General features: G+C 38.4%; 1 pseudogene; it reads left to right on the forward strand.

The window, feature by feature from the left end:
* The first annotated feature begins 12050 nt into the window (after positions 1-12050).
* Positions 12051-12149, forward strand: LOC142870301 (uncharacterized; annotated as a pseudogene).
* The last annotated feature ends 14819 nt before the right edge of the window (positions 12150-26968 follow it).

Consider the following 26968-nt stretch of genomic DNA (forward strand, 5'->3'; position numbering starts at 1 on the left):
GTTCAGTCACTAAGTCCCTTATTTTATTGCATTTACCTTGACCATTTACTTTAAAATATCTTTATGTTAGTTAGGCTGAAAAAGCTTTTAGAGATAAACCACTACACAATAAAAAGAAAATTGTTCTAGTACATAAAATGGTATTAATATAAATTGAGGAAAGGGGTATTAAATTATAAAAGCAACTGAAGTGTGGGAACGTAAAACAAGAAATAAAATACATCAGTTTTGCCCACTGTGTACATTGTGAGCATTATACACAGGATTATATACAAAAGCAGAGAAGTGCAGGAAAACATATCTAACTTGTATTAGAAACTTTACGGTCCCAAGTAAAACATTTTGCATGGAAACTTCTCTTCAGTGTGCATCACAAGTGCCACTTCTGAATTACTGCAAAGTCCACGACATCAGTGGGGCTCAGATTAATGAGGACTGACTGCATATGTGAAATGGGAAGGTAATATACGGACAGTGCTTCCTTGTTTCTTTCCTAATAAGTCATTCCCAGATGGTGAGTTATACCCTAGAGACTGGAGTTTTTCAAGTTTGTTAATTTTTTCTATCTTACTTCCTGCTGATCGATATTGCTACCAAAAGCTGCTTTCTGCCATGAATACAATTTAGCTAATGAGGAAGAAGGCAGCACTTCTGTTTGAATTATAGATCATGTGCTGAGAAAGAGGCTTCTCCGTATGTCACTTTCATTGGAACAAGTGAAAGGAGGATACATACTATTATTTTATTTTGGCCAGAATGGCTGAAGTCATTGACTTTCTACACTTGGTTGCTCTTTGTATAGGTGAGTAAATAATCTTTGAAAGTGGAAACTTCCTGCCAATAAAATGTTATCAACCAGTGGCAGTCAGGGAATGAGGGTTTGGTCCAATCTTTTCCCTTCATTTCTTTTGTGACTTTGGGCCAGACGTTTGATCCTTAGAGGTGACAAAGACTTTCTCCTTGACTGAACTCTAACCAGCCTCCTCTGAGCCCCCTTCTCAACAAGACCTCAACATTCCCCTATAAAACTTGAACAAACACTAGCACACTTTCTAACAGCTCAATCCCATCCCTGGGATGACTCTAGCCCCACTTCTGGTATCTGCTTGAGGAAATTCAAGGCTGCCAAAATAATTCACTGTTTGTTCCAGCCAACATGTGAAGATGGGGCACCATCTACCATTCTCTGTGGGACAGGAGGTACCCCACTTCAATATGGGCCAGTTTTAAAATCCAGATAGGTCACTCTCCATTTAAGATGTCCAGTCACCTCTGTACAAATCAAAGTTGATTTAGCTCACAAGGGACCCTTTTCCCTATTGTAATAGTTATTATGGATTAAAATCTGTCCATATCACTTTAACTAGTGTCTTTGTTTATCTTTGACAGATTTGCCATAATTTTCTTAAAATGGGAGAAGTCAGTAATAACCAAAGTCCCCGTCAGTTCTGGTATTTCCTGATACAATACTGTGATGGTTGATTTTATGTGTCAACTTGACTGGGCTAAGGGATGCCCAGATAGCTGGTAAAACATTATTTCTGGGTGTGCCTGAGAAGGTATTTCCAGAAGAGATTAGCATTTGAAACAGAGGACTGAGTAAAGAAGAGTTGCCCTTACCAGTGTGGTAGGGCATCCTCTAACCTGTTGGGGGCTCAGACAGAAAAAAGGTACAGGAAGGGTGAATTCACTCTTTCTGCTTGAGCAGGGACATTCATATTCTCCTGTCTTTGGACATCAGAGCACCTGGTTCTCAGGACTTCAGACTGAGACCACAGTTTACATCATTGGCTCTCCTAGTTCTCAGGCCATGGAACTTGGCCTGAATGATACCAGCTTTCCTGGGTCTCCAGCTCGCAGATGTAAGATGGTGGGACTTCTCAGGCTCCATAATACCGTGAGCTGATCTCTCATAACAAAGAACGCTCCTGTGCACACACTCTCTCCCCAATTGGTTTTGTTTCCCTGGAAAGCCCTGACTAATACAGATATATAAATTACTGAAGTTCTCTGTGGAAAATAATGGCCAGCTCTCTGTGGAATTTGATGCCTATCACCTGTTCCTTGAAACCTCCCCTATTTACTTAGCGAAGAGAGTTTGCCCATGTGACCTTCCTCATCCCAATAGATAAAACTCTATTTTGTCCCTTTCCATCAGCCCATTGAATGAAATTATTTCACTCTCTCAATTTCTCCAAGATCTTAGGAGGCAGAAAACAGAATCCGTTGGGAGAGGTCAAAGACAGAATGAAACACTAGTTATATGGGTGATTTCTGCTTGAAAGTTAAATGATATTGAAGTGTCCCTTTCTCCTATTCCCTGCAGGAGAAATCAGCACACACAGAGGGCTCATATTTCATTGGTACAGCAGGATGCAGTAGCACTATCCCAGGTGTAGCTCAGATTTCCTCAAACCACATAAAACTTGAAATTTAAAAGCAAAACCAAAAACCTATGGAGGGGAATCTGGCAATATTTTTTAAAAAGTGAATGCATATTTACTCTTTGAACTGACAGATTTGTAGGTAAATATCCCTAAGGTGAATTTGCACACATACACACATACACACACATATATGAAATGTGCACATACTAGTGTTCTCTTTAGCATGACTTGAAGTATCATAGGAGAGGAGTCACCATCTGGTAGGGCTAATTGACCAGCTACACAAAAGGGGTCAGGGCTATAACAACACATTAGGGGCTGGAGGGATCACAAGGAAATTGGCTGATCAATTTGTCATTATAAATAAAAAATGTGCTGCTTTGACCCAAAGAAATGAAGGATTGGGTCCCATTTCCCAGTGCTGCTGGTGAGCCACCACAGGCTGCCGAGTGGATTTCAAGCAGGTGGACAATGTGTGCCAGTTGCAACCTAAGCCAAACCATGACAATGGGGGCTTTAGTTTGCACCACTAATGTCCCTTTTGTAAGTTTCCTCTTAGAAAGAGGAACCAACAGGACCTTGGAGGGACTGCTGTTAGAATGTGTATGGCTGACATCGCATCTGCATGGTGCAAGGTATGGACCGTGGTAGGCTGGGGGTGGGCTACTCAAACCTGTCCACTCGCTATTCCTGCTCCTTCTGTCCTCCTGACTTTCATACCTCACTTCCAATTAATTGCCTCTTACCTCTGGTGTTCATCATCATTTTGTAGTGCATCAGTGGTGCCTAGCAGTAGCCATCTGCTATGGACTCCTCATGTGTTGAAGCCCTAACCCCCGAGTGACTGTATTTGGAGATAAGGCCTTTAATGGCATAATTGAGGTTAAATGAGATCATGAACTGGGCCCTAATCCAATAGTACTGGAGTCCTTATAAGCAGAGGAAGAAATATCAGAGCTCTCCCTCGCTCCATGGGCTCACAGAAGAAAAGCCACATGAAGACTTAGTGAGAAGATGACCGGCTGCAAGCCAAGAAGAGAGGTCTAGAAGAAGCCAACCCCACCAGCACCTTGATCTTGGACTTACAGACTCCAGAGTTGTGAGAAAATGAATTCCTGTTGTTTAAGCCACCCAGTCTATCATATTCTATTATGGTAGCCCTCACGTACTAATACATTATTCCGTCTTCTTATCATTACAGCTACTATTTTCTCCAGATATCTTACATGCCTGATAAACCTCTCTATTTCATGCATTCTTTCCCATGGAAATACTCTCCCAGTTCCCCTCCAGTAGATGTTGTAACAATTGGACCAGTGTCTTCTGCAGAAGCTCTCCCTATTCCACCTACTACTAGGGACTGGGTTCTTCTCCAGCCAGGCAGCAAGTCATCCGGCTCCAAAAACTTTTCATTGCCCACTTTATCCCACCCCTCCTGTCCCAGCAGTTGCAGGATGGCTTTTCTGGAGTCAGGTGCTGAGGTGGCTGCAAGGTATTTATTAGGGATCAACACATGTCACAGGAAGCAGGATTGGACAAAGGAAGAAGTAAACCACAATGTTGGCACAACAGACTCTGGAGCTAGTACTGCTTGTCGGAAGATCCTGTGTTGGGCCACAATGGCCAGGCCTTCCTGTTCCCACCTTGATCAGTCTCCAGAGATGGGCTTCCCTGGACAGCGTATGACTTCAGCTGGGGCAGCTCTCTGCAGCCAACAGACCCTGAAAGGCTGTCAGCTGGACACCATCTGCTGACCACACTGCTACAGATGGGCACCAGGTCCTTCCTTACTGGGGGACATGAGGGTTATTAATACATTGTCATATTTACCTCTGTAAAAACCTATCACAAAAGTAATTCTTAATAATGGAATGTTTAAAAGCATTCTTTTTGTGATGGGGAGAAATATAAGTTTCTCCTTCTTACCCCTTCTATTTGGCATGGTATTAAAGTTACCTGCTAGTGTAGTATGGCAAAGAAAAAAGAAAGAAACAAAATGAGGTTGATAAAAGAATGTACAAAATTGTCGTTATTTGCTGATGATTTCTCTCTGTGTACACTGTTGGGGCAAACTGTATGTTCCAACGTGGCCCTGCCCATACCATCTCATCTGCTGCCTACAATATCGCTGAGACTCCTCCCACCAAGAAGATGCATTTGTGTTCTCACTGCTTGCATCTAGAAGGGAATGTATGACTGCCCAACCAGTGGAATTCAGCAGAAGCAATGCTATGGCTCTCCCTGTCTTGCTCACACTCTTTCAGTCTCAGGACATTCACTTTTGGAACCCAGCCACCATGTTGGAAGGAAGCCCAGACCACACGGAGAGGCCTCAGCCTGGTGGGGTTCCGGCCAACAGCCTCAGCTGAGGTCTTAGCTAAGAGTCAACATCAACTGCTGGCAAGGGAGCAAGCCTTCAGATGATTCCAGCCCTCAGGCTTCCAGCTGAGGATATTGTCAAACAAATACAACCATCTCCACTCTGCCCTATCTGAATTCCTGACCCATAGAAACCATGAGAGACAACAAATAATTATTATTGCTTTAAGCCACTGAACTGATGGATGAGTTTTGATGCATCATTTAGATTACTACGGTTATTGAAACAATTATAAATAAAATGTTAGAATTAATTATACTTTAACACAGCTGCTGGATAAAAAATCAATTTAAAATCAATTGTATTTCTATATACTAATGACACACAGAAGTCAAATTTAAAGCATTGCAATAACAAAAAAATATAATTACCTACAGATAAATACAACAAAATATCATGAGTCTCTCAAAGAGAGAATCACAGAACTTTGTTCAAATATACTGACAAAAAAATAAGAGATATGTATTATGCTCATGAATTCATAGAGTCAATATTGTGTAGATATCAATTCTCTCCAAATTGATTTACTATGTTATGCTAACCAAAATCACAATTACTTTGCAATGTGATGAGCTGATTCTAGACTTTAGAAAGGAATTGCAAAGGCTAAGTAAGAATAGCCATGGCCCTTCAAAAGAGCAAGGTGACTACTTGTTCTCCAGATTATAAAGCTAAAGGACTTACGACACTAAAATATTAGTGCAAATATTAGTGCAATATTAGCAAACAGATCACAACAGAAAGCTCAGACACTGGCCTACATAGATATTGACACCTTTAATACAGTAGATGTGGTATTGTAGACCAGTGGCAAACTGATGGATTTTTCCATGAATATTACGGAGACAACTTAGTATCCATATTGAACTAAAAATGCAATTAAATCCTTCTATATAGAAATAAATTCCAGGCCAATTAAGACCTATATGTGGAAGGTAAAAAAATAAATAAAGATTCAAAAACAAGATAGAAAAAAATCTTTATAAACTTAGTGTAGGAATTTTTTTTTCCTTAAAAATAATCTAAAAGAGCCTCCTCCCAACTAAGACTGGTCAAAACGACTACATGAAAATTAAAAATTTTATTCATCAAAATAAACCTTATACCTTACAGATGAGATGCTATGAGCCTGTGACTTGCTTCTACATAGCCCGTTGGGGCCAGTAGAGAAGGCAGGGGGTGTATCTGACTCAAGTGTGGCCCTGCAATGGTGATTGTGCTAACCGGGCAATGTTCATAATGGCAAAAAATGGAAGTAACTCAAATGCCCATAAATAGTAGAATAGATGAAAAATGTATGGCACAGTCACACAGTGTATTAATAACTACACAGCAGTGAAAATAAACCAGTTACATGCCTCAGTATCTAGATATATTTTTCATCTGGAGAATAAGAAACAAGCCACGTTGAATCTATTCACTGTGATTCAAAAACAGGTAAACCTAAATGACATTTGTTGAGGGATTCATACATGGATGATAAAATGTTAAAGAAGGGGATGATTACCATGACATTTTGTGGAGTGATTATCCCAAGAGGGTGAGGCAGAGGTGGTGAGGCAGAGAGGATGCTGAATTACTTACAAAATTATATTTCTGCATGCTAGTTTCATATCCATTTCCTTCATTTTTAAATTTTATATTGCATGTCTATACTTGATGTACTTTTCTGCATATACAATATAATTCACAGTGGCAAATAAAAGTGACAATAGATGTAGCTATTATGATGAAGTTCAAGAAGAATAATGACTGATATTTCATATGTAGTATTTTTAATTCAAATTTATGAATTAGTTATCTTTATTATTATTTTTAAAATGAATTAGCTACCTTTATTTGAACTTACTTTAAAAACAAATAGCACCAGTATCATTCTCTGATTCATTGATTGGACTGTATGCATTATTGACCTGTTGTTGTGTGAGGCACATTCCTACACATTGGGAGAACAAAGGTACATGAGACTCAGGTCTTGCTCTCAAGGAGTTTGCACCTCAGTATATAAATGTGTGTAGTGTGAGTGAAGGGATGGTAGTTGAACAACTTAGATCCTGGAGCGATGGTTCTCAGACTTGAATGTGCATCAGAATCGCCTGGAAGGGTTGCAAAGCAGCAAGTGCAGGACATCACCCCCGGAGTTTCAGAGTCAGTAGATCTGGGGCAGGGCCTGAGAATATGCATTTCTAGCAGTCCCCAGGGGATGCAAATACTGCTGATCCAGAGGACCCTCCTTTGAGAATCAATGCTTTATAATATTTTTATAAGCTTAAATGTACTCCTTAATTTGAATGACTTTTCTCGATTTTATTTGTCAAAAAAATTATTCTCAGGTAAGGGTTTTGTTTAAAAAAACTCAATAAAGGAAAAGAAAGAAACACATTAAGCCACCTATTCACATAGAAAGTTTAAAATACAGTGTTTCCTAACTCTTCATATAACATAAGGTTTTATCTTTTTCTTCTCAGAGCTCATGCTTTCTTGAGAAAATTAAAACTAGAGAGCCATGAAGGTGGGGAGAGGACATGCCCAGTGCCTCAACAGGACATTAGGAGGGGGGGGATGATTTAGTCATTACTAGATTGGACAGGAGATCTGGAGACAAAGCTACCTGCCAGAGGAAGAGAGGTCAGACCCTCAGCAAGCTGCGTGGAATGACTTGTCCAGAGGCAACCCGAGACAGCCAAATTCAAGAGGCTGTTGGAAAGCAACTCAGAATTGAGGAATTAGCCTCTTGATATTTTTTAAAAATTTAGATAGATTTGAGAGGTAAACATAACGAAGATCTGCATAAAGTATCCCCCAAATTACCTGAATATGTTCATTTACATATTTTTAAAAATAAAATGGCAGAAGTTTATTTGTCATCCAAACAATAGGTTCAGAGGTGACTAGTCCATGCCTAGGGAACATGCTAGATGGTGCGTCAAAGACTCCGGATTGGGCCAGGCACGGCGGCTCACACCTGTAATCCTAGCACTCTGGGAGGCCGAGGTGGGAGGACCGTTTGAGCTCCGGCATTTGAGACCAGCTTGAGCAAGACTGAGATCCTGTCTCTACTAAAAATAAAAAAAATTAACTGGACATGGTGGCGCATGCCTGTAGTCCCAGCTACTTGGGAGGCTGAGGCAGGAGGATCATCTGAGCCCAAGCGTTTGAAGTTGCTGTGAGCTAGACAGACACGACAGCACTCTAGCCTGGGCCACCGAGTGAGACTCTGTCTTTAAAAAAGACTTAGGATCTTCTGTGCTTTTGTGGTGCCATACTCAGTTGATGGATGTCCTCATGATCTCTGAAGGCTGCTGCCCCTCAAGACATCATACTTGTATTCCAGGAAGGAAGACGAAAAGAAAACAATGCATAAAAGGTCATACCAGCTGAGTTTCCCTTTCTATGAAGCAAGTGAAAGCTTTCCTGGAAGTTGCAACTAGAATTTTCCTGCTTTTACCCCTTGACCAACATCTCCCCATTTCCTTTGGTACCCAATGTATATGTATATCACATCATCACATTGCATACCTTGCATGTATACAATTTTATCTACCAGTTAAATATTTTCAAATAAAACAATAATAAAAAAAGACAAAATTAAATTTAAAAAAACTTCCCACTTGGATCTCAGTGGCTGGAACCTTGACCACCTGAGGCTGGGTAGAAGATACGGAGGATGGAATTGAATATGGGGTTGGTCAGCCATAATATCTGCCACACCAGGAAAAGACTATCTTAATTTCAGTTTTCCAAGATGTCAACCTATGCCAGCTTTCTGGAACGCACAATTTATCCTAGCAGGGAGATTTCTCCTGATAGAGTTAAACTTGGCACCATGCATATCCCATAGCAGAACAGGCAAGTCACCTCTTGTCTTGTAGACTCACTCTTGCTTTATTTATGGTACAGAAATGAAGAGTGCCATCTTTGCAGCCACACTTTGTGGGTTTGAATCCCAGCTCCTCTTATTAGTTATGTGACTTTTGGCAAGTTACCCATTCTCAGTGTCTGCATTTCTTTATCTGTAAAAAAAAAAAAAAAATTAAAAGTGGTTCTCACCTTCTCAGAGTGTTGTGGAAATTCACACAAGAGCTAATACAGCCCAGGTAAAACAGAGTGGCGCCCACCCCACAGCTGGATAAAGGTTAGCAATGACTCTTTCAAGCTTGGAAATTTACATGGTGCCAACACTTGTCACCAGGTTTATTTGAAATGCCTTTGTATTCACGGAAAGCTGCTTCTTTTTTTTTTTTTTTTTTTTTAATTTCGGCATATTATGGGGGTACAGATTTTAAGGTTTCAATAAATGCCCATTTCCCCCCCTCCCCCCAAAAGTCTGAGTCTCCATCATGACCATCCCCCAGATGGTGCACATCTCACTCATTATGTATGTATATACCCGCCCCCCTCCCCCCTCCCACCTGCCCAATACCCTATTACTGTAGCACCTATGTGTCCACTTAGGTGCTACTCAGTTAATACCAGTTTGCTGGAGAATATATCTGGTGCTTGTTTTTCCATTCTTGGGATACTTCACTTAGTAGTATGGGTTCCAGCTCTAACCAGGAAAATATAAGGTGTGCTATATCACCATTGTTTCTTAGAGCTGAATAGTACTCCATGGTGTACATATACCACATTTTATTAATCCATTCTTGGATTGATGGGCACTTGGGCTGTTTCCACAGCCTTGCAATTATGAATTGTGCTGCTATAAACATTCGAGTGCAGGTGTCTTTTTTGTAGAGTGTCACTGGATCCTTTGGGTAGATGCCCAGCAATGGGATTGCTGGATCAAATGGTAGATTCACTTGTATCGGGACAGCTGCTTCTTATTTTTCATTTTCCCTTTGAGCTTCTTGTTTCTGAAACCCTAGAGTCGCACCCAATGTGAGTTTCTTAAGTGGCGAGGTTGCTGTTCTCTCTTAAGCAGGCAAGCATTCCCAGTCCTGACAATACGCCTGTTGCCATAACTCTTCCCACGTTTTCTGTAATGCCTGTGATATCTAACTCCTAGGAAAGGTGCTGCTGGCTTAGACCTAATTTTCAACAGCTGGGGACTCGAAACACCCTCAGCAGATTCCTGAAGTGAAGCTATTGATGTCTCTGAAGCATGTGCTTCTAGGAACCCCGAGAGCTCCGATACCTCTGCCCTGTGTTTCTCAAGAAACAGCCTTTCCTCAGCTTTTAAATGTTCCATGCTTAAAATAGCATTTCTATTTGTTAAATGTCCCTTTTCTGTTCTAATATTCCTTTGGGAGGGCTCAGCTGGGTCTCCTAACCCTTATTATTATTCTTTAGTGGGTCACTTTCCTCCTCTAACACGTGTGAATCCAGCACTGCTTGTTGGATCTTTGTGCTTTCTTTCCTCTTACTTCCCCACTGCTTTCTGGCCCAGATATTTATTTCACTAATATTCTCCTCTAGATAATCTCATGTGGGGTTTCCACAGGGAAAGATATGAAGATAATGAACCCGAGCCTGCAAAGAGCATCCTTCCAGAGTTGGATAATCCGACCCAGAACGTATTCAACCGGGGGGAGATCACCATCTAACCTAGACCTGGTCTGCTCTATTATTTTCCTGACCAGTTCCCTTTAAGATATTTAAAATTTGCTGTGTCCACCCATTCAATTTTCATTCCATAAATTCATCAGTCATATTCCTTCAGGCACAAAGAATACCTCTATGCTTATTTCAATAATCGGTCCCTTAAAATACACCCAGTAATTCTTACTCAACCTAATACAGTTTTTAATCAATATTTACCATTCTTCACCATGAGATGATGCCAGAGTATGAAATATAAGTCCCTTCTCCTCATCAAGCATCAGTCCCTCAAGTTTTTGTGTTTAATTACTTAGAAAAATTCATCATCTTTCTTTCTTTCAGGGAAATGCAGTAATTGCTCCTAGGGTTGATTGTAACCTGACCTTTTGGATTAAAATGTCATTATAACAATTCAAGTAAATATTTGGTTACTTGCCAGCCACCCTATATAGTAGAAAATCTACTTAATATATTTTTAAAAGCAGATCTTTACATCAGAACAAAATGTTTCTGGTATGCTCAAATCACTTGCTACAAAGTCTGCAGGGTATTTGAGTGCAATTATATTCAATGTGACTACCTCTCAGATTAAAACACCCAGGAAGGAAGCATACTTATGCACTGGTATCCTTTTCATTTTTCAGGGAAAAAAAATAAATGCATTTATAAGAAAAAAATATAGATATGAACACGAACGCTGACAATAGTGAATTTCATGGCAAGTTACCATAGTCATTTACTATTTGCTGTAATCTTGAAGCCCAGTGAATAAAAGGTAATATTGCAAAAATTTGTATTGTTTCTGTTTTCACATAAGGACATTTATCATAGAAAAAATGAAGTTATCTAATTAAAGATTAAAAATAATGAAATCAATTTTAAAAAATGACATCTCTTTAAATGTTTATATTAAGATTTTAAAGTAAGCATCCAGTCTATTGTATGACAAACCATATACATTTTCAATTGTTAAAAATATTTTGTATGTATACTTCTTCCTGCTACCAGTAAAAAATAAGCTGCTCAAGGTCAAGGATCAAGTAGAGTTTATCTTGTATTTCCAAAACTGTATTGATATCTAGCAAGTACTCAGTATCTTTTGAAGTAGACTAAATTGATTATACCATGGATTAAATTATTTGAAATTCAGCATTTTTAGTACAAAAAAAAATCCCAGATGTTGACCTTGTTAGTTTAGGGAGGGAGGAGAAGAAAAATGTAGATTAATAATTTACTGCAAAATTGAAAACAATATGAATGCATATTATTGCTCTCTGAGCTGGTCAATACTTAATTGATGTAAAGAATGCAATGCATAATTCATGATTTGATTTTATGTAAAAAGAAAATATTATTTTTGATTGTGAGAGTAAAACAAATGTCTTCATTGCATACCCCAGTTTTATAAAATCGAGCACAAAACTCCTTATTGTATATGCCTTCTTTTCATAAACTTCTTCATTTGTATTTCTCGTAGTTGTTCCTCTTACATAGTTATTAGTAAACACAAAGTGATTTTACTGTATGCTAAGATTTCTTTTCTCTCCAAACATAAGGAAAGAAGATAATTACTTCTATGACATACTTAGAGTAACAGCTTCACTTATTTATTCAGTCAACCAATATTGAGTGTCTACCAGGTGTTAGGCAATGATACAAGTACCGGGACACACCAGGGAGCAAAACATCGAAATCACTCAATCCAGGAGTGCATTGTCAAGTTGTAGGTCAGATAGGCCAAACTCCCTTTGGCAGCACATGTACTAAAATTGGAACGATACAGAGAAGATTAGCATGGCCCCTGAAAGAGGATGACACACAAATTCGTGTTCCATATTTTTCTGTTAGCCTGTGAAGTATGGCCAGCTGGGCATGGGGCCACCCACTCCTCCCACTTCACCTCCTTAAGTAGCCTGCTCAGCCAAAAAAGACACACACTTCTCTGGGAAAAAAAAAAGAAAAGAAAATAAATTAGTAAATCTCTTTTTTTTTTTTTACCATTACATGGCATTATGTACTAACGTGCAGCATTTTTAAATTTTTATTTATTTTTTTTCAGCATATACAGTCTGTTAAAAGGTAATAAGTATTATGTAAGAAACAAATCAAGGAAGGAGGATGATAAGTTGATAAATACTGGTAATGAAGGAAGGGAACTGCAATGTTAGATCAGGGGATCATGAAGGCTTTTCTGAAAAAGCGACATTTGAGCAACCATTTGTCAGAGGTGTAGGAGGGAGATATGGGTGTCCAGAATCATTTCATAGTGACTAGAATGGTAAAGACCTTACACTAAAATTGAATTCACATCTAATAGGTACAATGCACACTATCCGGGTGATGGGTGCACTTATAACTTTGACTCAATCTGCACGAAAGCAATTCATGTAACCACAATGTTTGTACCCCTGTAATACTCTGAAATAAATAATAATGAAATGCATAATGAAATAATAATAAAATAAATAAAGTAATAAAATAAATTAAATGTACCATGTATAACTTATGTTTGCAAAACCAGTTTGCTAAGAATCCCACTTGTAGCTCCGACACTGAGGGGCTGTGAGACCTTCTCAAAGCCCTTCTCTTGGGTATCAATTTCTTTATCTGTGAAACATTGGGATTGAGCTTCATTGGTTTTCAAACAGTGATACTGTCACCCACTCTAGGGGTACACGGAAATGCTAGTGCTTCTGGTTGTCCCGCTGATTGGGGGATACATCTGACATTCAGTGGAAGAGCCCCAGGGAAAGTAACCTCTCATAATGCGTAAGAAAGTCCAACATAGCGGAGGCTCGTCCTGCTGAAAATGTGAATGGGGTTCTGTTGAGAACACCAGGCTAGCTGATCAGGAAGCTCCTAACAGGAACCAACGGCGAACATCTCCAAGTCTCATATTTACTTACTGTCCCTGGGTTTCCATGCAATGGAAAATTCATTAAAGTAACAACATTCAGGCCTCTCTCCACGGCCTCCATCTTGGTGCATTCATGATTTGACTCTTTCTAGTCTTCTTCCTTTGTGTATAGTTTTCTATTGCTGTGTAACAAATTACTACAAACTCAGCGAATGGTAACAGTACCCATTTATGAGCTCACAGTTCTGCAGACCAGAAGTCTGGGCTGGAGTTACCAGATCTTCTGTTCAAGGTATCACAAGATTGACATTGAGGTGCTGGCTAGGCTCAAGTCTTGTCTGGAGACTTCAGGGAAATAACTTTTAATACTTCTAAGCTCATTTTTGTGTTGGCCAAACTCGGTTCCTTGCAGAATATACTAAGGTCTCCCATTTCCTCATTGGCTGTTCACCAGGCAGTCTTGGCTCCTACAGGCTGCCCTCATTCCCTGCCACAGGGTCCCCTACAGCTTCAAGGTAGTAACAGCATGCTTCAAACCTCTGACTTCCTGTCTCTGACCTGTAGACCAGTATTAAACAGCTCATGTGATTAGGTCAGACCTGCCTGGATAATCTTGCTATCATAAGAAGTTCAACTGACCTGGGGCCTTAATTATATATATATATATATATATATTTGCAAAACTTCTTCACAGAAATATCTAGATTAGTGTTTCATTGAATAACTGGGAAAAGGTATGTGTTCGCCAGGGGCTAGGAATTAGGCGGTGATCTTAGAATTCTGCCCACCCCGCCTCTCTGCTGACCCATACATTCTCTGCTTCCCTATGCAGTCAATTTTATAAGGGCAGGCTCCCTTATGGGGGTCCTGCAGTTATCAAGCCCTTCCTGTAACTGAGAAGATGAATATATTTCTGGGGTGCAGCACAGGCTCTTGTTTATATGGCCACTGCATTTAAGTCAAGATCTCTTACTTAGCTTAAATCAGTAATCAGCAATAAAATTTAAATACTGATGTTCATCTGTCTGATACCTACATATATCTTTTAATTTCTTCTGAACACAATTAGGAAAGAGGGGGTGTTTTTTATTAACTCTCTATAACCCTTGAAATATAGTGGATTTTTTTAGGTGTTTTCTGCTATATCCTTTTAAGAAACACATTCCAGGTGATTGGTTAAATCCAAGAAAGATCATTAAAACATTAAAATAAAATTGTAGCTTTTATTGATCTCTAATTTATTATATGCTTTAAAATTTATTTAAAAATTACATAAGTAATATAAGAATATGGTTTTATTACAAAAAATTAAGTATAGATTACATTTGAGAATTACTTTGCTTCTATCTCCCAATATTCCCCCCAAGAATAAAATTGCCAAAATTGTATTATATAGATTATTTTCCAATAAAATTATATATATATCTAATTAATATCTTTGGATTATTAGTATCATTATTATATGTAAAATGCAAGTCAGAGAGTAAGTCTTGAAAATTTTTCCATGTCATTTGCATTTATATCAGCCTTACTCTTTTCAACTTTTGGATAGTATTCCATTTTCATGGATATATAGTTTTTGTTGTCCTGTTTTTAAGTTTTTTAAAATAATTTTTAATATTTTAAGGGGGTACAAATGTTTTTGGTTATATGGATCACTTTTGTAACACCTGAATCATGGCTGTATGTCCATCACCCAAATTGTGTTCATTGTACCCATTAGATAGGTTTATTTTTAATCATTACTTCTATACTTATTGTTTACACTGTCTCTATTGCTTGCTAACACAAATAATGCAGACACAGACTAATATGTACAAATACATTTGGATGTCTGCATGAGAAAATCTTTCAGAGAGATTCCAGAATTTATATTGATAGTTGTGCCACTTCTTATTTTAATTGATACTGCTAAATTGCCCTTCAAAATATTCCCATGAGCAAATTTTTCTGTTGCAGGTCTGTGGGGGCCCAGTAAAAGGCTGCTCTTCTTCCTTATCTGAATTCTGAAGTGATTGAGAAATGAGACAAGAGTTATGCGAGGTAGAAACAAAGACAGTCATCACTTTTCTTTCCTTACCTGCACTCACCTGCCTCCCTTCACATGAAAACATAGCCTCTACCTCTCCTCACCTAGAATCAGGGCTGGCCCTAGTGTGTAGCCTTCATGAAAAAAATGTGACAGAAATGATGTTCAGGGGCTTTGAATCTAGGATATAAAAAGCCTTGCAGATTCTCCTTGGATATCTTGGAATCTTCACTCCTGGGAAATACCCATTTAGAGCAGAACTGCAATGCTATAAAAAAAGCAAGCCACAGGAGAGGGTACTCTAGTCAACATTCATAGACAACCAATGAGCCAAAAGCCATCATCTAATGACAAATCTACATGACCCATTTTAGATGGTCAGTCCAATTGAGCCTTCCGATGACTCCAACTCCAGCTGCTAGCTGACTGCAATGGATGTGAGAAGCCCAAATAAGAAATGCCCAGGTGAGTGCCGTCGATACACAGACCTCCAATACATAAAAGAAGCTTTAAGTCACTAAATTTAGAGATGTTTTATTATGTAGCAATAGATAAACAGACTAATATGGTAGATAGAAGCAAAAGTTCTACTTTATTACGTAATAAATTTGTCTTAGATAAAATGGCTTATTTTTGCAGGTGTTTTGGTCTATTCAGGCTGCTATAACAAAAACACCATAAATTGGGTAGCTATAAATGATACACATTTATTTGTCATAGTCCTGTAGGCTCAGATGTCCAAGACCAAGGCACTGGAAGATTTGGTATCTGGTGAGGACTTGTTTCTCACAGATGGTAACTTATGGTTGTGTCCTCACATGGGGGAAGGGGCAAGGCAGCTCTCTGGGGCCTCTTTTATAAGGGCACTTATCAGAGTAAAAAAGGCTCCACCCTCATTACTTAATCACATCTACAAAGGTCCTATCTCCTAATACCATCACCTATGGGGTTAGGATTTTAACATATGAATACGTATGAGACACAAGCATTCAGACCATAGCAGTGAGCAAGTAAATGTTTTATACTGGATCCCAGAATGAGATATACTTGTTTGCTGGAATCTCTGGATTGGGGCAGCCTTTTCAGCTTGATCTTTCAACTACAGGGCCAGAAAATATCATGGACATGCAAAATAGAAAGCCTGCTGATTTCAAACTATTTCTTATCAAGAGAGGGCAAGGAGAAAAAAGTCAAGTTACATACTGTTGCTCAGTTTTGTTTTCCAAATTATCCAATCATGTTAATCATTTGCTTCCTGGAAATAAATGATCAAGAGGTAGAGAGAGGTGTGTTATGCTAACATGGCTTTCCTTACGTGAAAAGAAATATTATAAGTGGGGAAAGTATTCCCTCCCCAATAAGCATATGAGAGTGTACTCATTTCTCCACAAGCTTGACAGCAGTGGGCATAGTTAACCTTTAATTTTATTTCCTATTTTGCAAGCTGAATAATTGTACATCTTTATTATATATCTTATTATATTATATATCTTTAGATATAATCATATGTATTATTATATATTTACCTTATATATCTTTATTTTTATTACATAGCTTTGTATATATGATTACTTATATCATTACTACTATTATTTATATGTCTTTATTATTTCCATTTTCATATTACTATAAAGATGAACTTATACTTTTATGTGCTAATTTCTCATGGTTTTCCTTTGGTATGAAATGATTGGTTATATCTTTTACTCACTTTCCTTTAGAGATTTTGTGTCTCCCTCTTACTGATTTGTAGGAATTTTTTAAATGCTTAGTCTATCATGTAATTTGAAAACATTTTTCCTAGTTAAGTGTTTGATTTTCACTTTTAAAAATCATGCCTTAGTTTTAGCATTTTTATCTTAAATTATCAGAACTTCCATTAATGGATTTTGCTTTCTGTATTTTAACAAGAAAGGCCTTTATATTCCAAGACTATAAAAATATTTCTCTATTCTTGTGATGTTATAATAGCATTTGTATTCTTATGTACTTATTTCATCTATAATCGTATTTTTTTTTTTTTTTTTTTTTTTTTGAGACAGAGTCTCGCTTTGTTGCCCAGGCTAGAGAGTGCCGTGGCGTCAGCCTAGCTCACAGCAACCTCAAACTCCTGGGCTCGAGTGATCCTTCTGCCTCAGCCTCCCGGGTAGCTGGGACTACAGGCATGCGCCACCATGCCCGGCTAATTTTTTTTATATATATATATCAGTTGGCCAATTAATTTCTTTCTATTTATAGTAGAGACGGGGTCTCGCTCTTGCTCAGGCTGGTTTTGAACTCCTGACCTTGAGCAATCCGCCCGCCTCGGCCTCCCAAGAGCTAGGATTACAGGCGTGAGCCACAGCGCCCGGCCTATAATCGTATTTTTATGATGTAAAAATGACTTTATTATCATTATTCTCTAAATATTTATTTCACTGTCGCAAAGACATTTATTAGCTAGTTTACAATTTCCCCTACTGATCTGGACATATAACCTTTGCTATGTAATAAATTCTGAACTTTCTATTCTGTTCTATTTCTCTTTTTGCCTAATTATGAGCCAGTAACAATGAACACATTGTTAGAGTAATATAGGTCATCCACTCTTATGTTTGTCTTTTTGTCATAGTATTGTTGCAGATACTGGCTTTGATTTTCTGTAGATAATCTCATATTTGGGGTTTGTCTGTTAACTTCCTGGGGTGGTGTCACTTAATATATTTTTATATTCCCCATATTCCCTTTATGTGAAAGTGACCACTCAAAGTTTGATTAGACTCAAGTTTAATATTTTGGGCAAGAACACTTCATGGTGTGCTTCATAACTACATCACACCCGAGCGTACACAATGCCTTGTTGTCCCCCTATGATTGGTGCTAAAATTGATATATGGGTTTGAGTAGAACAGCTCAGTTTTACCACTATATTATCATGATAATAATAAGTTATGGTAAAATTTTACTAATTGTGTATGCATTGATGGTCATTGCCTGAGCTAATGATTACAACTGGGGTTTTTAAATAAAGATTTTCTGATTCTATGATGTCGTCTTTATTTATTAGCTGAACATCTTCTGCACATAAGAATTTTTTTTCATCACCTAGAGCTATTTGGTTTCTGTGCCATAAAGTTTATACAGGAAATGCATGATAAGCAATTAATTATTTTCCTCCAATTACCAGTTTTCAGGGAAAGACATTGGTAGTCCAATTGTCTAGTTACTTGCAATGGTGTCTAATATGATTCTTTCCCTTTCTCTCTGTCTCTTTCTCCTCACCCCTTCTTTCCCTCTCTCTTACCATGAAATCTACTATTTTTTTAAATATTAAGTGAGTTTCAACTAATTGCATTTATGCTTCTTTTTGAAGTTCAAATTGCCATGTCTTTGGCCAGTAGGAGCCACTTGGTTGCCTGCTCTAGTGCTGTTTGACCAGACCTGTTCCTGTCTTGAGAGTTCTCTTGCCTTCTGGCACAATAGAGAGTCTCCTTAATTTCTTGCCCTATACATGCCTTTAACTTTATTACCACCCTCCTACATGCTTAAACTTGTAGCATTTTTAAAATTTAATTCTACTTGATTGTGGTATAGTTTACATAATTAAAATGCATACAGCTAAATTAGTTTTGACAAATGTATTTACCCATCAAACAACCACTGCAATCAAAGTGTAGACCATGTCTACCACCCCCCACAATTCCCTGCCTCTTTGAAACCAATACCCACCAGCACTCCTGGTTCCAGGCAATCACTGATATGCTTTCTGTCACTGAAGATTGGATATTAGTTTTGCCTATTATAGCATTTCAGTAGAATGAAATTTTATGGAATATACTCTTATGTGCCTGACATCTTTCTCTCAGAATAATGTTTTTGAGATTCATCTTTGTTGTTCCATGTAGCAGTGGCTCATTTCTTTTGATGGCCAAGTAGTATTTCTTGCATGGATATACCAAAATTTCTTCTTTCATTCATTTGTTGATAGACATTTGAGTTATTTTTAGTTTTTGACTATTATAAATAAAGCTTCTATGAATATTCACATATATTCACGTATTGTGTAGAAAAAATATTTTCATTTTCCGTGGGTAAATACCTGTGAGTAGAAAATTACTGGGTCATAGGAGAAATATAGATTTAACTTTATGAGAGAACCTGCCACTCTGTTTTCCAAAGTAGTTATACCACTTAACCTTCTAACTAACAATATTCATGTATCCCAGTTGCTCTACATCCTTGACAACCTTTGTTTTAGTTTATATCACTTTTATGACTAATGATTTTGAGCACATTTTTATGTGGTTATTGGCTATTTGTACTTTAATTTTTTGGTGAAGTGCTTGTTTAACTCTTTTTCCGATATTTTAAACTTTGGATTTTTTTGTCTTTTTTGAGTTATATAAGTCCTTTATATATTTTGGATACAAGTCTCTTGTCCGATACATGTATCGTAAATATTTTCTCTCAGTCTGGGGTACGCTCTGAATTATATTAATGGTATCTTTTGATAAGCAGAGTTTTTCATTTTTGATGAAGTCCAACTTGTTCTTTGTATCTTATCTGGCTAATATTTTTCTACTCTAAGTTCATAGAGATGTTCTACATTTGTTGAAATTATTTTATAGTTCTAATTTTGGTTTATTATTCATTATGAGTTAGTTTTTGCATATGCTATGTCATAAGGATTATTGTTAACTTGTTTTCTATTTTAAAAAAAGGCAGTTTCCTGTTGCTGCAGTAACAAACCACCACAAATGTAGTGGCTTCAAACGGCACCAATTTATTATTAATATATTAGAATTCTAGGGGTTACAAGTCTGAAATGGGTTTTACTGGGTTAAAATAAAGGTGTTGCCAGAGTTGCATTCCTTCTGAAGGTTCCAGGGAAAACACTTTCTTTGTTTTTTGTGGGTGTCAGAGGTACCCCCATCCCTTGGCTGAGCATCAGTCCTGCCTCTTCTTCCTTAGTTACTTATTCTCTGACTTTGACTCTCCTGCCTCCCTCTCATAAGGACCTTGGTGATTACACTGGACCCACCTGGATAATCCAGAATCATCTCAAAATACCTAATCTAATCACATCAATGAAGTCTCTTTTCTCATATATGGTCGCATATTCCCATACTTGGAGTATGAGGACGTGGACATCTTGGGGCATCATTTTTCTGCCAGCTCCACTTGTGTTCCAGGTGAAGGTTGTCACGAACTCCTGAAAACTTGAGAAAGTAAAGCTGCTGGCATTTTTGTACCGCTTCATTGATCGGGATGTATCTGAAGTTTGCAAGCGCAGACAGGTGAAGGGTCCAATGGGTTTTGGTGCATTAACAGATTTAATTCTGCCCAGCAGAAATGGGTTTTTATTTTAGAGATGAAAAGGATTCCCGTAAGCTTATTTAACAAGTGGAGGCTGGATTGGGCCAGCTGGTGTGAATATTCACCCACTCATTCTCACACACTCTGACTTTTTTCTATTATTTTATTCTGTGCTTAAGAAGCTTAAATATTTTTGATTTAATGACAAATAACTCTACCCTGAAAATAACTTCAGAACTCCTTTTTAGAATAGCTAAAATATTTTCATTATCCATCTAATATAAATAATGTATGTAGCCAGCGGACATTGGGACAAATGAAGCCTTAGGTCACTGGGCTCAATGTACACCACACACAAGGATTTTAAAGTTGTACCAAATGCTTTGCAGTCACACACAAACAACCAGTGTACAGAATACATTTGCATCTTTTGCTTAACCAATCTTTTATTAAATATGATTTGTCATACAATCATGAAGTAATGCAAGATTCCCATAACAAAAACATAATGTTCTATATGCTAACTTGTCCTAAAATACATAACATTTCCAAAGAATTTTGATGTTAATATATTAGAGGGAAACATGTTAAATTGAAATATGATATTGCTAGTATCATAATGTTATTTTTCCTGGCTGCTTATTAAAATAAAATATACAGGTATATATTTATCTTCTGAATGCTATAAAAAATGAAAATTATTTTCTTTTTCTAGTGGAAAACTGGTTATTATATAAATGTTTTTCTATAGGACCAAACATTTGACAATGCTAACTTGTTGCTTCACCTTCCCAAGGTGCGTTGTTTTCATCTGCAATGTTGAAACTGGCTTACAAACTCCATGTCTATGCTTTAGCCCTGGGAGCGGAAAGGTGAAGGTGAAAGGCAACCACGCTCCAAGGCATTAACTTAGAACTTGCACTTGTAATTTAGGATTACATCCTATTGGTCAACAGTCTTCTCACATGACCAAAACAACCTGCTAAGGAAGCTTTTACAGGTGGTCTTCAGTGGGGCAACCATATGCACACCTAAACCTTAGGAGTGCTATATTAAAAAGAGAGAGAGAAACTACATATACAGCATGTTAGGCATTATTCTAGAGGAAAAGGTAACACATTTTTTTAATTATAGCAGTGTAAGTGGAAATAGTGGAACATATACTAAAAAAATGTTCATTTATTCATTCATTTCCATCCTTTCTTTCTCCCTTTCTTCCCTTCTTTCTTCTTTTCTTTCTTCCTTCTCTCCCTATTAAGTATTATACCAAACACTATTCTAAATATGCGGGTAGAGATGAGGGATGGTGCTATGGTCTAAATGTGTCTCCTCCAAATTCATAAGTTGAAATTATATACCCCAAAATGATGGTATTAGGAAGTGGGATCTTTGGGAAGTACTTAGACCATGAGGGCAGATCCCTCATGAATGGGATTAGTGCTCTTATAAAAGAGATCGCAGAGAGCTCCTTTACCCCTTCCACTATGAGAGGACACAGCAAGAAGACATCATCTATGAACCAGGAAGCAGGCCCTCACCAAACACTGTATCTGGCACCTTGATCTTGGACTTCCCAGCCTGCATAACTATGAGACATAACTTTCTATTGTTTATAGGTTATCCAGTCTATGGTATTTTGTTGTAGCAGCCTAAACAGACTAATATAGGTAGTAAAAGGGGGAAGAAAAGAAAACTTGCCCTCATATATCTAACCATCTAGGTATCCCGGTGGTTCCCAACCTTGACAGCATATTAGGATTACCTGGAGAAATTTTAAAAATTAAAATGCCTGGGATATACCCAAATGAATTTCATGGGACTCTGGGTGTGCGTCCCAGGCTCCAGAAGGCTGGAAAGCTCTGCATGTGTGCCCCACGCAGCCACACTGAGGACCACTGACGTGGAGATCACTTTGTCCCCCTGCACCCAGGCTGCACTTTCCATCTCTTCACAGCGGAGGCAGCTGATCTAAGACTGTGGCTCTCAGAAGGTCACCATCTAGTTGAAACTCTACAATGGTTTTCAGTTGCCCTTAGCATCAGAATTCTTAAAATGGTAACAGTTCTGGCATGACCTGGCCCTTGCCTTTCTTTCCAGCTTCACTGCAGACAGCATTCCCGTTGGGGTCTCCGTGGACATTCCATTGTACTGTTTCAGGTTCCTTCAATGCTCGCTTTCTTCTTCAGGCTGTATCGAGTTAAGATGATGTCATTAGGTTGAGCCTGAATCCAATATTATGGTCTCTTTACAGGAGGATGGCAATTCAAAGACATGGGGACACAGGAGAATGCCATATAATGGCACACAGACACAGGGAGAGCATGCAAGGTTTTTACCACCAGCCCACACCCTACTACCTACCTTCACCCAGGTAGCTCCTACTCACAGGATCTTGTATCAAATGTCCACTCACAGGTAAATCTTTCTGTACCCATTCTCCAGACTAGACCAGTCCTCTCTTTTTTTTAATTTTACTTTTATTTTTATTTATTTTTTTGAGACAGAGTCTCACTGTGTTGCCCGGGCTAGAGTGCCGTGGCGTCAGCCTATCTCACAGCAACCTCAAACTTCTGGCTTCAAGCAATCCTCCTGCCTCAGCCTCCTGAGTAGCTGGGACTACAGGCACATGCCACCATGCCTGGCTAATTTTTTTCTAATTTTAGTTGTTTGGCTGATTGCTTTCTATTTATAGTAGAGACGGGGTCTCGCTCTTGCTCAAGCTGGTCTCGAACTCCTGAGCTCAAGCAATCCTCCTGCCTCGGCCTCCAAGAGTGCTAGGATTATAGGCGTGAGCCACTGCGCCCGGCCTTAGACCAGTTCTCTTGTTATAATCTCTTAGGGCACCTTGCACTTTCTTTTCCCAGCATTTATGACAGTTTCAGTTAGATACTTGGCAAGATAATTATTTAGTTTATATCTACCCTTGTTAATAGACTATGCAAGCTCTGCGAAGGCAGGCACCACTTTCATTTTACTCATTATTAAATCTTAAAAACCTACAAAGTTGAGCCTTGCATAGTAAGCATTAATTTTGTTTCTTGAGTGAATGAAGCAGGCAGGAGGCTGATCTAAGAAGGTCTGGCAGAGTGTTTACCAAACTGAAGAATAACGTAGAGGACATTACACTTGAGAGAGAGGCAGGCACTGAAACCTGGGTGACTCAGTGAATGGTCATATCATTAACAGATATTGGGATGTCAGGGAAAGTGACTGTCATTTAACCAAGTGTACAATGGTGACTTCACTGGAAAACCAGGAGTGAATTCCCATCTCATTCCAAACAAATGTATAAAACATAGAAGGGATAAACAAGAGCAATAATTAGAACTCACAGACAAATGAGGAATTTTAATATAAAATACTGTTGGTTCCAGCATTTCCTGGTTCTTATGAATGACACGGGGAACAGGGGGATGCTGGAGAAAGTGGACTCTCTTTTTGCCCCTTTATCAGGCACATTGCACCACCAGATTTATCCTGCCAGGAGTCTCCTTAGGTTGATGCAGGATGCCTGTGAGGTAGCCACCTTCATGCCACCCTGCTCTTTGGTGTTACTTGATGTGCCCTCATTCTCCAGGCAGAACCCAAGAACCAGGAAATAAGGACACAGGTTTTTCAGACCCTGCTTTCTTCCTGTCTCCTGCTTTTTGGTCTTTCCATCGTACTTGCCCCAACTACATAGCACAGACTAAGTCACTTAACACAACTGAAGTTCATTCTCTCACAGTTCTGGAGGCCAAAAGTCCCAAATCAAGGCATCAGCAGGGCCATGCTGCCTCTGAGACCTGAAGGGGAGGTTTTGTCCTTATGTCTTCTAGCGTCTGTGTTTGTGAGCAATTCTTGGTGTTCCTTGGCTTGTAGAAATGTCACTCCAATCTCTGCCTCCATCATCACATGATGCTCTCCCCGTGTCTGTGTGTCATTACATGGCATTCTCCTTTGTCCCTGTGACTTTGAATGGCTGTCTTCTTGTAAAGACACCAGTAACACTGAATTAGGGCCCATCCTAATGATCTCATCTTAATTTGATTCCGTATGCAGAAACCCTATTTTTAATAAGGTCAAATTCACAGGTAATGGGGGTGAGGACATCTGCATATCTTTTAAGTGAGCACAATTCAACCCTTAACAGTACTCACATCGCATCCCTTAATTGTGAAATTAATGAATTAATTAATAAAACTAATTTTGAAATGGCTGGTTTCCTGTCCTTGCTTTGTAGGTGGAAAGATCTCTCTTTTAGGCTTCTGAAGAATACATAGTTGTTCATAGGCCAAAAGAGGTAAATGAAGATGTGGAAAATTTGCACTTAAGACCATAGCCTGGCTCACAGGTACTTTGTATTCATGCCAATCCTATTTTTGCATATCAAAAGCTATATATCAACTTGTTCCTCTGCATTCTGTCTGGGACAAGTTCTGATGTTTGTCCCCAAACAATTGAAAGCTAGCAAAGACAAAGTTCATGTATGCAGAAGGGCTAAAGAATAAAAACCCAGTAATAATGTAGTGGTTAATATCTAGATAAATGTTACTCGATTACTATTGAATAATTTCAACTCTATACTCCTATGCAAACTGGTTCAGTTTTCAAGTATCCCATTGTGAGTTCAGGATCTGGGTGATTTTATGAATGATATGTTCATTCATCATATCTAACTTTGGGCCCCAGATCCCAGGATGTTTCCATTTGAAAGCCAGAGATTGGTTCTGCTATAGGGATAAAGATATAAGAGTCTTCCTGTTTGAGATAGTCTCTCCTCATCCTTCAAGACCTTCTCTTCCTGGTCTGGGATCCTCACTTATCTCGCCACTGCAGACAGGCTCTGTGTCCTTGCAGCACCAAAGCATCTGCTCCGTTAGGGAAAATAAAACAAACAAACAAAAAATGCATCACACCACCTGCTCACGATTTGTTGACCCAACAATTGATTGAATGGTCAGAATATATCACTTTTAATTTAGCTGTGCTCTTCTTGGTAGAAGTAGTCACTGCTCAGTAGGAAGAAGGACAATAGAAATAAAAAGATGTGAAAGGAGAAACTGAATAGCAGACAGCCTTTGACCAGAGGGGAATTAAGCACTTTTAATTTTAGCAAATTTGGTGAACTTTGAATACCATTTGCAAATGACATAGATTATGGAAAATACTTGTTCAGTTTCATGTACTTTGTTTTTGAAGCAGAAACACTCACAAGGAAAACAGCTCCCATATGTTCTCACTTTCAAAATTGTGGAATAATTAGTACACTTTAACGAGTCAGTAGATCTGTCTTCCATGTGAGCACCATACGGTACACACAGTAAATTGATAGCTTTCAAGTGTCTTTGGCAAGGCCTGACATGGAATTGGAGTTCAGGTGGGTGGGAGGCTTTGACAATGGGAAATTATTTATTCTTCCTTAATTAGGTGGCTGCATTTTGCGTGTGCATTGGTTTGTTTTAGATCATAATAAACAGCTCATTACCAAGCTTTTCCATAAATACCCCCAAAGAACACAGTGAATGTGTCAGAAGGAAATAAATATTTACTGCATCAACTGACAGTCTTGTTCATGAATATATGCCAACTTCATGTTTGTGTTTATTATTTTAACTTTTATTTTTTTTCCAAGGCTACCTAAGATGTCTGCTTTTTCCTGTGGATCAACTTTATTTAAAATTAACCTATAAATATTCTCTTCCTATCATGATCCTTATCATTGAATATCCAAGACCTTATTTCATAAGCATAGAAGGCTGTCAGAGGTGGGAATTGCCAAGGACATTCTTAAATAAAAAACAGACACATGAACAAACCCTCTTTTATCGTTAAGGCCCATTTGTCATAGTCTACAGATCTCATTCGATAACCGAATTTTGAGTGTAGGCAGGGCAGGGATCATTTCTCTCATTATACATGAAGATGCTGAAGTTGAGTCCATTCATTCATTTTTTTTTTTCTTTTTACCTCACTGTACCAGGCATTAAACAGAGGTCTTATCATGTCCACACTGAGCTTACTAGCATAAAATAAACAAGCATCTGGCATTAGGGATGTGCACAGAAAGGAAACCTTATCTAATTTGGGGGTCAAGGAAAGAGACATTCAAAATGAGACAAGGGAGGAAAAGAGGTGAGTAGGTACAGGCAGATGGGCTGGAAGAAAGAAGATGATGTCAAGGGGGAGGAGATGAGAGCATGTTCAAAAGACATGGGAGACAAGAAAGAGTTAATTGAGGAGACGTTAGGAACAAACTATGGCTAGAAACTAAAAGAGAAGATTGAGGTAAGTTGAAGAAATAAGTGAAATGAAAAATTTAATACTTGAGAATGAGCAAAAGAGATCTATGGATATCCTGTGGAATAGATAGGGAATCCTTCTCCTGTGGATTGAAGGAGCCCCTGGAAATTATCTAATTCTATCAGGTTGTGAGCCTTTGTCTTTGATTAGATTGTTTTACAACAGAGTAAAGATAGAAGTTAACTTGTACCAAACTG

The sequence above is a fragment of the Microcebus murinus genome, chromosome 3 (assembly GCF_040939455.1).
Source record: "Microcebus murinus isolate Inina chromosome 3, M.murinus_Inina_mat1.0, whole genome shotgun sequence".
Classification (NCBI taxonomy): Eukaryota; Metazoa; Chordata; class Mammalia; order Primates; family Cheirogaleidae; genus Microcebus; species Microcebus murinus.